Genomic DNA, 10,546 nt, shown 5'->3' on the forward strand with positions numbered 1-10,546 from the left:
TACAGTGGAAACTTTAAGACATTGAGCAGTGGGTTGAAGAAGACAATTGATAATGGAAAAGGTTTCCATGATCAAGGTACAGCAGTCTCTGCGCCTCAGACAGAAGTTACTATCTACGCTATATAAAGACTTGAATAAAAGTAAACACATCAAAACCCCCTGCCAAGTATCCACACAAGGCCGCTGGGCTAGCAGTTCTCAGAGGAAGAAACACAAAAGACTGGCTTTGCTCAGCATCCTTAGCTATCAGGGAAACGCTAATTAGAATGGCTTTGGAGATCCATCCCACCGTAGTCATCGGCTACCATCCAGAACTCAAATGATAACACACGCAGGTAAGGATGTGAGCGAGAGAGGGTCCTTGTTCTCTGCCGATGAGAATGGAGACACACTAAGCCACTGTACAAACCTGTGCAAGGGTTTCACACAAAACTAAAAACAAACAGCCACAAGCCCCAGGTCTACCATTCCTGGACTCTTATGTCGTAGACAGAGATTCTCGGCTGCCCGTGTTGACAGCTGATCTGTTCATAAGAACAAAAAAAAAAAAAAAAAAAAAAAAAAAAAAAAAAAAATGAAACCAGCCTAGGCTTGCATTGGCTGGTGAGTGGACATAAAAATTCAACATATATAAATATGCATGGAGGGCTGGAGAGATGGCTCAGTGGTTAAGAGCACCGACTGCTCTTTCAGAGGTCCTGAGTTCAAATCCCAGCAACCACATGGTGGCTCACAACCATCTGTAATGGGATCTGATGCTCTTTTCTGGTGTGTCTGAGGACAGCTACAGTGTGCCTATATGTAATAAATGAATAAATCTTTATAATTAAATAAATAAATATGCATGGAAATCTTATTAAGCCTCAAATAAAAAAATGAAACCCTCAGGAAAATGGATGAAACTAGAGAATATTATATTGAGGTACTCAGGAAAATGAATACTTCCCATTCTCTCTCGTACACTGATCCTGGCCTTTAATATTTACGGATGTGCAGTTATGTGCTTACATGTTAGTTGTAAGTGTAGGGCATGAAACTAGAACGGGAGGAGAGGGGGCGTGAGAGGGTGAAGAGTTTAAAGGAAGGGACTGAGGATTGAGGAGGGTCATAGAACACAAGTGGCATGAATGTGACCAGGGAACCAACGTGAAAAGGGTCTAAGTGAGAGCATGGGGAGGAGGGAGTGGGGAAGAGGGGAGGAAGAGAGGAGGCAGGGTGGGAGGAGATGGGGAGGGGAAGAGGGAAGGAGGGAAGAGGATCCAGGTTCGGTTCCCAGAACCCACATGTTAGTTCACAACTGTCAGTAACTCCAGTTCCTGGGATCTAACGCCCTCTTCTGGCTTCTAAAGGCACTGCACTCATGTGCGCATGCACGCACGCGCACACACATAAAATCAAAAAGAAATATTAAAAAATAAAATATAACAAAAATACCTGCTTAGACAGGCGAGGGGGGTACATGTTTGGGAAATGGGGACAAGGGAATTCAGAGAGAGACTGAAGCTGATCTGGGATACCTAGACGATATAGAAAAAGCCTGTCTCAAAAACCTACTTCTTAGGCTGGGTGGGCATGGTGCTGTATGCCCTTAACCCCAGAACTCAGGAGGCAGAGGCAGGTGGATATCTACGAGTTTAAGGCCAGTATGGTCTATGTATATCAGCTTCTAAGCCAGTCAGGACTACGTAAGGAAGCGGAGGACGAAGTTTCTTGAGCTGGCCAGTTAGCTCAGCAGCCTAAGGCACTGGCCATGAAACCTGAGCATCTGACTCGAGTCCCAGGAAGCACATGGTGGGAAGAAAGAACAAAGCTCTACCAGCTGCCCACCGACCTCCACACGGGCACCACCCACGCACATACAATAAACGTATTTGTAATTTTTGTAAAATGTCAGTGCTTCCTGCCGGCTCGGCTTTCAAGATCTGGCTCGTTCACCTTCCACCCTGTCCTCCAGTCTTTGTGTATTTTGGTAATCTATTTGCACAATGGAACTTCTCCGCCCGTCCTGCCCCCCACAGCCCCCAGCACTGTTCTGCAACACTTAACAATGAAGTCAATTCATTCCTTTCTCTGCCACAGACATCCCTCCTTCCTGTCCTCTCTCAGTCACTGGCACCATGACCCATGCCATACTTAAGGCCAGGAACATTCCTGAATCTACCTAGATTATTGACTATAAGAACCAAGTCTGAAAATCCTAGTCGATAACACAGAACACTCTGGAGCCCAGGCATCTATGCCTAAAGCTACTCTGAGGGAGACATGCACAGGAGATAGCTTAGCAGCCAATAATGAACTTGACAACCTAGTTCCCTCACCTGCACACAATACATACAGACACTCATCTCAACAACTGTAGTATACACACACGCACACACACACACACACACACGCACACACACACACACACATGCACGCACACATACACACACACACACACACAACTCCAGTTCTCACACACTGCTATGGGAGTAATTTTACTCCTGGGTGAACACCAAGAATGTTCGCATGCTAACCCCAAACTGGAAGGGGCTAACCTGGCCACTAATGAGAGAAGAGATAAGCAAATGGCTTAACAATAGAAGAATCAAATTACCCACAAACATACCACAATTGAATCTTAACACATTGTATGAGTGAAATAAACCAGATATGCTTGGTTCTGTTCACATGAAGTCCAGGATCAGGCAAAACACACACACACACACACACACACACACACACACACACACACACACACACAACAAAAGCAAAACTCAATGAGCAACGGAACCAGGAAATGGCTGCATGGACAGAGTGGGAGGACGATGAGTATTTTCTAGGGAGATAATATTTTTTTAAGATTTATATTTTTTATTGAGGTGTATGCATGTCTCTATGGGGTGTGTGCACAAGCATATGGGTACCCTCAGAGGTGGGAGGAAGGTATCAGAGGTACCCCCTGGAGCTGGAGTTGCAGGCATTTATGAACCATCTGACTTGACTTGAGGGCTAGAAATAAAAACTCGGGCCCTCTGAGGAGCAGAACGCACTCTTCAACTTCTGAGCAGTCCCTCTAGGCCTGAAGAAAATATTTTGTCTCATTTTGGGTAGCTGCTTACATCAAAACCATAAGGCTGGGGAGGTATCTCAGTTGGCAGGGTCCTTTCTTAGCACACACAGCCCCCGGTTCAATCCCCAGCACTACACAAGGTCACCTAGCACTCCCTGGAGGCAGGAAGTCAGAAATCTAAGACCATCCTTAGCTACATATAATCTAGACCAGCCTGGGCTAAATGAGACCCTGTCTCAAAAAATTAAAATAAATAAAGGAGGTTGCTTATATTTCATTGCCTGCTCACTTTCTTGGATTCTAATAGAAAGTCTAACTGCTCCTTTCCCATGTCTTAGTGAGGGTTTCTATTAATGTGGTGAAACACCATTACCGAAATGGCTCATCCCTGGAGGAATCAGGGCAGGAATCCGGAGACCAGAGCTGATACAGAGGCCATGAGAGGTGTTGCTTATTGACTGGACTCCAAGACTTGCCTTGCTCGGTCTGCTTTCTTGGAGAACCCAGGACCGCCAGCCTAGGGATGGCACCACCCACAATGGGCTGGGCGCTCCCCCATTGATCACTGAGAAAATGCCTTACAATTCCCAGTAACTTGATCTCATGGAGGCATTTCCTCAACTGAGGCTCCTTTCTCTGATGACCCTTGTGTCAAGTTGACCGCAAACCAGCAGTAGACTCTCATCTGTCTTTTCTTTCTTTCTTTCTTTCTTTCTTTCTTTCTTTCTTTCTTTCTTTCTTTCTTTCTTTTTTTTAATCAGCATTTACTTTGCCTTCCAAATTCTTTTTTTTAAGACTTATTTTATTTATTTCATGTATGTGAGTACACTGTCGCTGTCTTCAGACACACCATAGGAGGGCGTCAGATCCCATTACAGATGGTTGTGAGCCACCATGTGGTTGCTGGGATTTGAACTCAGGACCTCTGGAAGAGCAGCCAGTGCTCTTAACGGCTGAGCCATCTCCCCAGCCCTCATCTGTCTTTTCTTTGGGAAGCACACTCATTTTGACCCGTTTAGCCAGTGTTTCTTTGCTGACACCTCCCACCCTGTAATGAAGCTTGCGACTCTCCATTGCTGAGCCTACCTTGGACCTCGTGTCAAAAGGTCTGAGTATCCCCCACTTATCCAGCTCCTTCCAGCAGCTAACAAGATTTATGGATTTTCTGCCCTGCTGTTTTTCTTGCCAATTCCTCTGGAACCTGTTTCAAAGTTCTTTTAACAACAAGATGAAGAGACCCAGCAAAAGAGAACACACTTGTCGCCCATAGGAGAATCATAAACAAGGACAAAACGGATGGCCGGAGATGCTGCAGCTCAGGGAGGTTCCTGACGGTGGCTCATGCATCCTGCCCTCTGGCTAGTCCCCCAATTCAATCTCCAAGCTTTCTCTCTGTCCCTGTGAGCTTCAGGACCTTTGCTTTGGTGGTGGCTGGCATGTATTGGAGAGGAAACGTATCGGAAACACTGGTGATTCTTCGAGTCTTGAGACATTTTACATAATGTACTAACCGGGTACTAAAGGGAATGGAGAGCCCCCTAGAGTCATAAGCGTCCAACGCATTTGTGCCTAGGATAAAAGGCTCTTCTAGGATTGCCCAGTCACTCTAGATTCTTCCAGGAAGGAAATTAAAGCCATATCTAAGAGGCAATTATATCCACCCCAATGTGTGTGCATGTGCGTGCATAAGTGCGTAAGTGAGTGCATAAGTGCGTAAGTGCGTTTGTGCGTAAATCTTGGTCACCACTGCTCAAAGCAACTTGTGGGTCCCGACTATCATTAGTAGGGGGAACTTAGACCCCAAGGACTCTGGAATTGGGGAGAGCATATACCCAATTCCCAGTAAACTTTTGGGCCTTTATTCTCATCGGCCAGCATAACTCTGAGATTAGTAGTGCATGCTCTAGCCACAGTTCACAGGCCCCCTAACCTTCCTTCTCCTCAGTTACCAACTCACTCATCAAATGTGCTCTCTGCGATCAGGACGAATTTGACCCCCCCCCCCCCCCGGGCCTTAAAAACAAGGACGTGAACTTGTCCCTGCACAGTGTTCCTAGGAGTTTACTCCAGCTTGTTAGAGTTACCAATCACTGGTAATTTAGGTTTTCAGATCATAGGGCAGTGGTGGTGCACGCCTCTAATCCTAGCACTCGGAGGCAAGTAGATCTCTGGGAGTTCGAGGACAACAGAATTCACAGTGAAATCCTGTCTTGAAAAACCAAGAAAGAAAAAGAAAGGAAGAAGGAAAGAAAGAGAAAGAGAGTGAGAGAGAGAGAGAGAGAGAGAGAGAGAGAGGGAAAAGAAAGCTTTAAGATCAAAATAAATAAATAATAATTAAAATGTTTACCATCATCCTCCTGCTCCATCTATCTGCCTTATAAAAGGTAAAAGCGATCAAATGCCCTCTCCGTCCAAGTCCTTCAAGGCTGTCCTAACTGACCTTCTTGGAAGTGGGGGTGGGGAGTAGTCAACAACCAAACTTGGACTGGAGCCCGTGAAAATACAGGGGCTAAAAGAATACCCATCCTTTTGGTCCCTACCTGAGTCAACCAGGCTACAGGGGATGATTGGACACTTACCTAAGGGCCCTGAAAGTTCTTGCAAGTTTACGGGCCCTCTAGATTAGAGGAGCCATGGAGAGGCAGAGATTAGGTCTATTATACATTCTGCGAAGACGATGATCAACAGACAGAAACTCCCTCAGGACTTCCAGGGAAACAACAAGAAGACTGACTTATTCCAGCAGATGGCTAAACTGTCAGGGGAAAGACTAAGAGACTTAAGGGGATCTCCAAAGTCCCTGAAACAGGCCCTGAGGGAGCCCCCAACTGACCTTAATAATAAAAAGAAAAATGAGTAAGCTTCAGCTACCTACAAAGTCTTAACCAGCCAGCAGGAAAGTACAGCAAAAGTCAAACAACTCGAGAAAATGGGAAATAAGACAGGTGACTGGACTTTAAAAGGACAAGTCAGGCCTCCAGGCCTCTATGAGCCATAGATACACTGGGGAGAGCAGTCAGAGCAAAGGGCTCTCAGCTTTCTCTGACCATCAACAGAATGCTGTTCGAGTATCCGGATAATTCTGCTAAGTGGTTCATTGGCTTTACACAAATCCACGAAATCAGATTTAGTCCACAAAGACAGCGTCCAGATTTCTGTGGCGGAAATGAGTTCTGTCTGCTCGAACAGTAATGACCCCATTAGTAATGATCCCGTTCACCCCAGGAGCTACACTACTGTACCTGCTGTCTTTTTACAATGGACCCATCCTCCAAAGGACTCTGGCTCCTCAGATAACCTCAAGGACCTGAAAGTCAGCAGGTGTGGAGACGCCGAGCCCTTCTGTGCCTCCGTTTTAGATGGAGGTGCTTAGATCCACCACTTAGACAGCCGTATCCTAAATGTTAGGTCTCAATTCTTGTGGGACAAATACTGGGTAGCTAGACAGTCATTAATGAGCTTGGAAGTCACTAAAGATGGACCTCTCCCATTGATGGGGAGGTCTGAGGACTTTGCCAAGGTCCTTTGAGGAAGAGCTCCTTTCTCAGAGTCATAGAATGGAATCGAGGTCCTATCTATGGCCTCGGGAGACTTGACATTCTTCCCCTACCCTATTCCCCCCCCCTTCTCCCTCCAGAGACAGGGTTTCTCTGTGTAACAGCCCCAACTGTCCTGGAACTTACTTTGTAAACCAGGCTGGTCTCGAACTCACAGAGATCCACCTGCTTCTGCCTCCTGAACGCTGGGACTATAAAGGTGTGTATCACTACACCCAACTTCACTCTAATCAGTCCCAAAGATTATAATAATATTACATACTATTGTCCTCTCCCTTAAAATTAATCCAACTGGGCCTGTCAATCATCCATCCCAGAGACCAACCCGAAGGGAACCTGACACACCTGGACGTATGGTGAGGCCATAGGAGGGGATAATTACCCCCTTAAGGAGACGATGTACCCCTCAGAAACGCCCCCATCCCAAGTTAAACATCTCCATTACTAAGTCTTTTAATTTTCTGAGAACTCAAGAAACATAAGCTCTCCTTTCACCTCTTTTGGTCTCTTCTTTGGACTCCAGATGAAATCCTAAGTATTAAGCACATCTGTGCTGATCCTCCGAGATTGTTTCCCTGAACACATTCCGGAAAAAAAACTGCTTACAGACTTACATGAGCCTGCCATTGGACCTCAACTCAAAAGGCCCCTCTCTCTCTCTCTCTCCAGTCCCTGCCAAAGTTCATGGTTTACCTATCTTGCCATTTTCTTCAAGTTCTAAAACAATCCTCAAGCTTTAAAAAACAAAACAAAACAAACTCCAACAACACAAGAAACCACAAACCTTCACTGAGCTGTGTTTGGTCAGGTGCAGTAGAACACACCTGTGATTTTCACACCCAGTGAGACTGAGATGGGGGAATCTGAAATAGAGAGCCCAAGGCCAGTTTGCCCTACAAAGCAAGACCCTATCTCAAAACAAACTGTGCTCAGGGATATTGCTCAGTGGTAGAATATCAGGGGCTTAGACTACAGCTCAGGAGGTTACAACAACCCAACTGGGTATTTAAAGGTCCTGGGTTCAGATGTCTGCATCAACGAACTCCACCCCCTCCCCCAGGCACACAACTCAAGACTTGTGTAACAGTCTCCTCCTAGATTAAAATATTTAGTCCTTCAGGGGAGTCCCTTAAACAGGGAGGTAAGCAACACCAACAAAAAATAGCTCCAGGAAGTCCCTGAAACTGACCAGATTCACTACCCCTCCCACCCCCTGCAAGAACAAGCAGTAAAAGCTGAGAATCTCTCCTAGACTGATGGGAGGTGAGCTGCAAAGAAGACTCTGAGACCAGACCAGCTGCCTGGAAGAAGCAGAAACCAACTGAGCTTCCTAGACCAGGCTTAGCTATTACTTGGAAAAGACACTCTCTAACCTGCTGAGCTATCTGCAGGCTATGCAGTGTGCTCCAAGTTCCCAGCTGTCCCTGAGTCACATCTACTCCTGTAGTGACCCCTCACCCATATTCCCATAAGCAACACAATAAAGCGCATTGGTTCATCAAGTTGGATTTTGGTCTGCCCTGGACTCCCTATCCGGATGAGTAGGCATGTATGTTACATCCCCCTGGCAAGAGTATTGTCACCCAAGACCTCAGCCACTTCGCAGAAAATGACCAGCCTGGGCCAAACAAACACAAGGACTGTCCCTCTAAAACCTTCCAACTCATTAAACCAAAAATATGCATAGTTTGTGTATTTTAGTGCATGTAAATTAGAGTGTGATTAAAAATTTGTAAATAGGGGCTGGGGATTTAGCTCAGTGGTAGAGCGCTTACCTAGGAAGCGCAAGGCCCTGGGTTCGGTCCCCAGCTCCGAAAAAAAGAACCAAAAAAAAAAAAATTGTAAATAAATCTTAAGGACTCAAAGGACTCAGAAAGCATTTTCATTTCAAACAAATTAATATTCACACCTGAACTGCACCTATTTAAATGCTCAGCCCCCCCCCCCCCGCCACTCTCCCCCCCTTCCTCCTAGAGCCACAGCATCTGTTCCTCAGCCATTTTCTTGCCATGGTGGGAGATGCAGTCAGGTAGTGGTGGCACCACGCCTTTTTTTTTTTAAAAAGATTTTATTTATTTTATATATAAGTACACTGTAGCTGTCTTCAGACACACCAGAGGAGGAGGACATCAGATCCCATTACAGATGGTTGTGAGCCACCATGTGGTTGCTGGGATTTGAACTCAGGACCTCTGGAAGAGCAGTTCATGCTCTTAACCACTGAGCCATCTCTCCAGCCCCGGCACCACGCCTTTAATCCCAGCATTTGGGAGGCAGAAGCAGTTAAAGGCCAGCTATAGAGTAAGTTCCAGGACAGCCAAGGCTACACAGAAAAACCCTGACTCAAAAACAAACACACATACCAAACAAACAAACAAACAAACAAACAAAAAACAAGAAGTGCACAAGCCTTAGAAATTGGCTGGAGTGCATTCCAATCTCAGTTTCTATTTAATCCCTAAGTGCTCATAAACCAGTGACTTAGCTTCTCCCACCTTTGATTTCCTTCTCCATCTATAAATCCGGCCAACAGTGGCAAGCTTATCCTTTTAGGCTACGGAACCTGAGAGACTAGTGTACCCTAAAAGTCTCACTAAGACCCAGAAGTGCACAGGGAGTAAGACTCATGGTCAGCCCCTGGCCCAGAAGTGTCAGAATGCAGGGGAAATGGCTGCTCAGAGCCCTGGCCAATCCTGCTCTGTAAAGTTCGGCTTCTGGTAAATTTCAGCCACAGAGGGCCATGGCAGTAATCAATTGATCTTCTCCTGCCTTCTGATCTTAGACATTGCCCTAATCACAGGGAATGGGGATAGGAGGCCTCCCCCAAACGTCCTCTGGGGACTTCCTAACCCAGAGAGAAAGTAGAAGTGGACAAATTGGTTCTATGTAGTAAGATCAGGAGGAACAGAAGCCAGGGCCTCCAGGTACCCAGCCTAAGCCATTTGGGGCCTAGGCCAAGGCCTCTGGAACCAGGTAATTCTTTTTTCTTTTTTTTTTTTTTTTTTTTTTTTTTTTTGGTTCTTTTTTTTCGGAGCTGGGGACCGAACCCAGGGCCTTGCGCTTCCTAGGCAAGCGCTCTACCACTGAGCTAAATCCCCAACCCCAGGAACCAGGTAATTCTAAGAGAAGTGTCCAGCCCTATATTTAGTCACCGGATACCTGTTATTTACAAAAGATAGCTTGCACCCGAATCCAGCTCCCATCTGGAAGCAACTACTCCCCAAAATAACTGTAAGGAAGGTAGTAAGCACTGTGAAAAGACAGAGACTCCCATAGTCCTGGCATCCCGGCCCCCGGACACCCGGAGCCATGGCCAGCCCCCTCGTCTTTGCCTACCCAGATCCTGAGAGTGAGGTCTTCAGCAGAATCGGTATTTCTCATTCCAAGAGTCTACAAGGGAAGGTGTCGCTCGGCTAAGAAAAGGCAAGACTAGGGCTCCACCCAGAATCTCCAGCCTCCTGAGACACACCTAGCTACCTCCAGGCAAATGAAAGAGGCAGTCAGATCTGTTCTAGTGCCCAGACACGCAAAACCCCAAAAATAAGAGTCCCTGGGTCCCGGGTCCTTCCTGGGGGAGGGGCTAGTGGCGCTGACATCCCCGCCCTCTTAGCTTAGTCCTGGCCCCCCTGCAGCAAGAAAGACTGCAGTCTCTCAGTCTCTCTGTTCTCCTTCCTCTGCGCCCCCCAGCCCTGACATTATTTCCCGCTTCGCTGTTTCTTGGATGATTCTCAAGAGTTTGTGCAATCGCATATGTATGAAAACGTTATAATGAAACGCAGCACTTTGCATGCTAACATAAAATAAGTTTAAAATAATAAAACGTGTGTGTGTGTGTGTGTGTGTGTGTGTGTGTGTGTGTGTGTGTGTGTGTGTTCTGTTGAGCGGTTCCCCTGCCATCTTCAAATGCTGGATGGTGCCTCTTTGCAGTGGGAACAGG

General features: G+C 46.4%; 1 protein-coding gene across 10 annotated transcripts in view; it reads right to left on the minus strand.

Annotated features, from left to right (window-relative positions):
* The window catches only part of Ggta1 (glycoprotein alpha-galactosyltransferase 1), a 78,187-nt gene that overhangs the window by 66,133 nt on the left and 1,508 nt on the right, over nucleotides 1-10,546 (minus strand). For 4 of the 10 annotated variants that reach the window (XM_063283097.1, XM_039104278.2, XM_039104274.2 and 1 more), the window contains exon 1: nucleotides 9,946-10,249. The exons of 5 other annotated variants lie outside the window; for them this stretch is intronic. The gene's annotated coding sequence lies outside the window, so the exon portion shown is untranslated. 10 annotated transcript variants of the gene reach the window in all.

Source organism: Rattus norvegicus, chromosome 3 (genome assembly GCF_036323735.1).
Source record: "Rattus norvegicus strain BN/NHsdMcwi chromosome 3, GRCr8, whole genome shotgun sequence".
Taxonomy (NCBI): domain Eukaryota; kingdom Metazoa; phylum Chordata; class Mammalia; order Rodentia; family Muridae; genus Rattus; species Rattus norvegicus.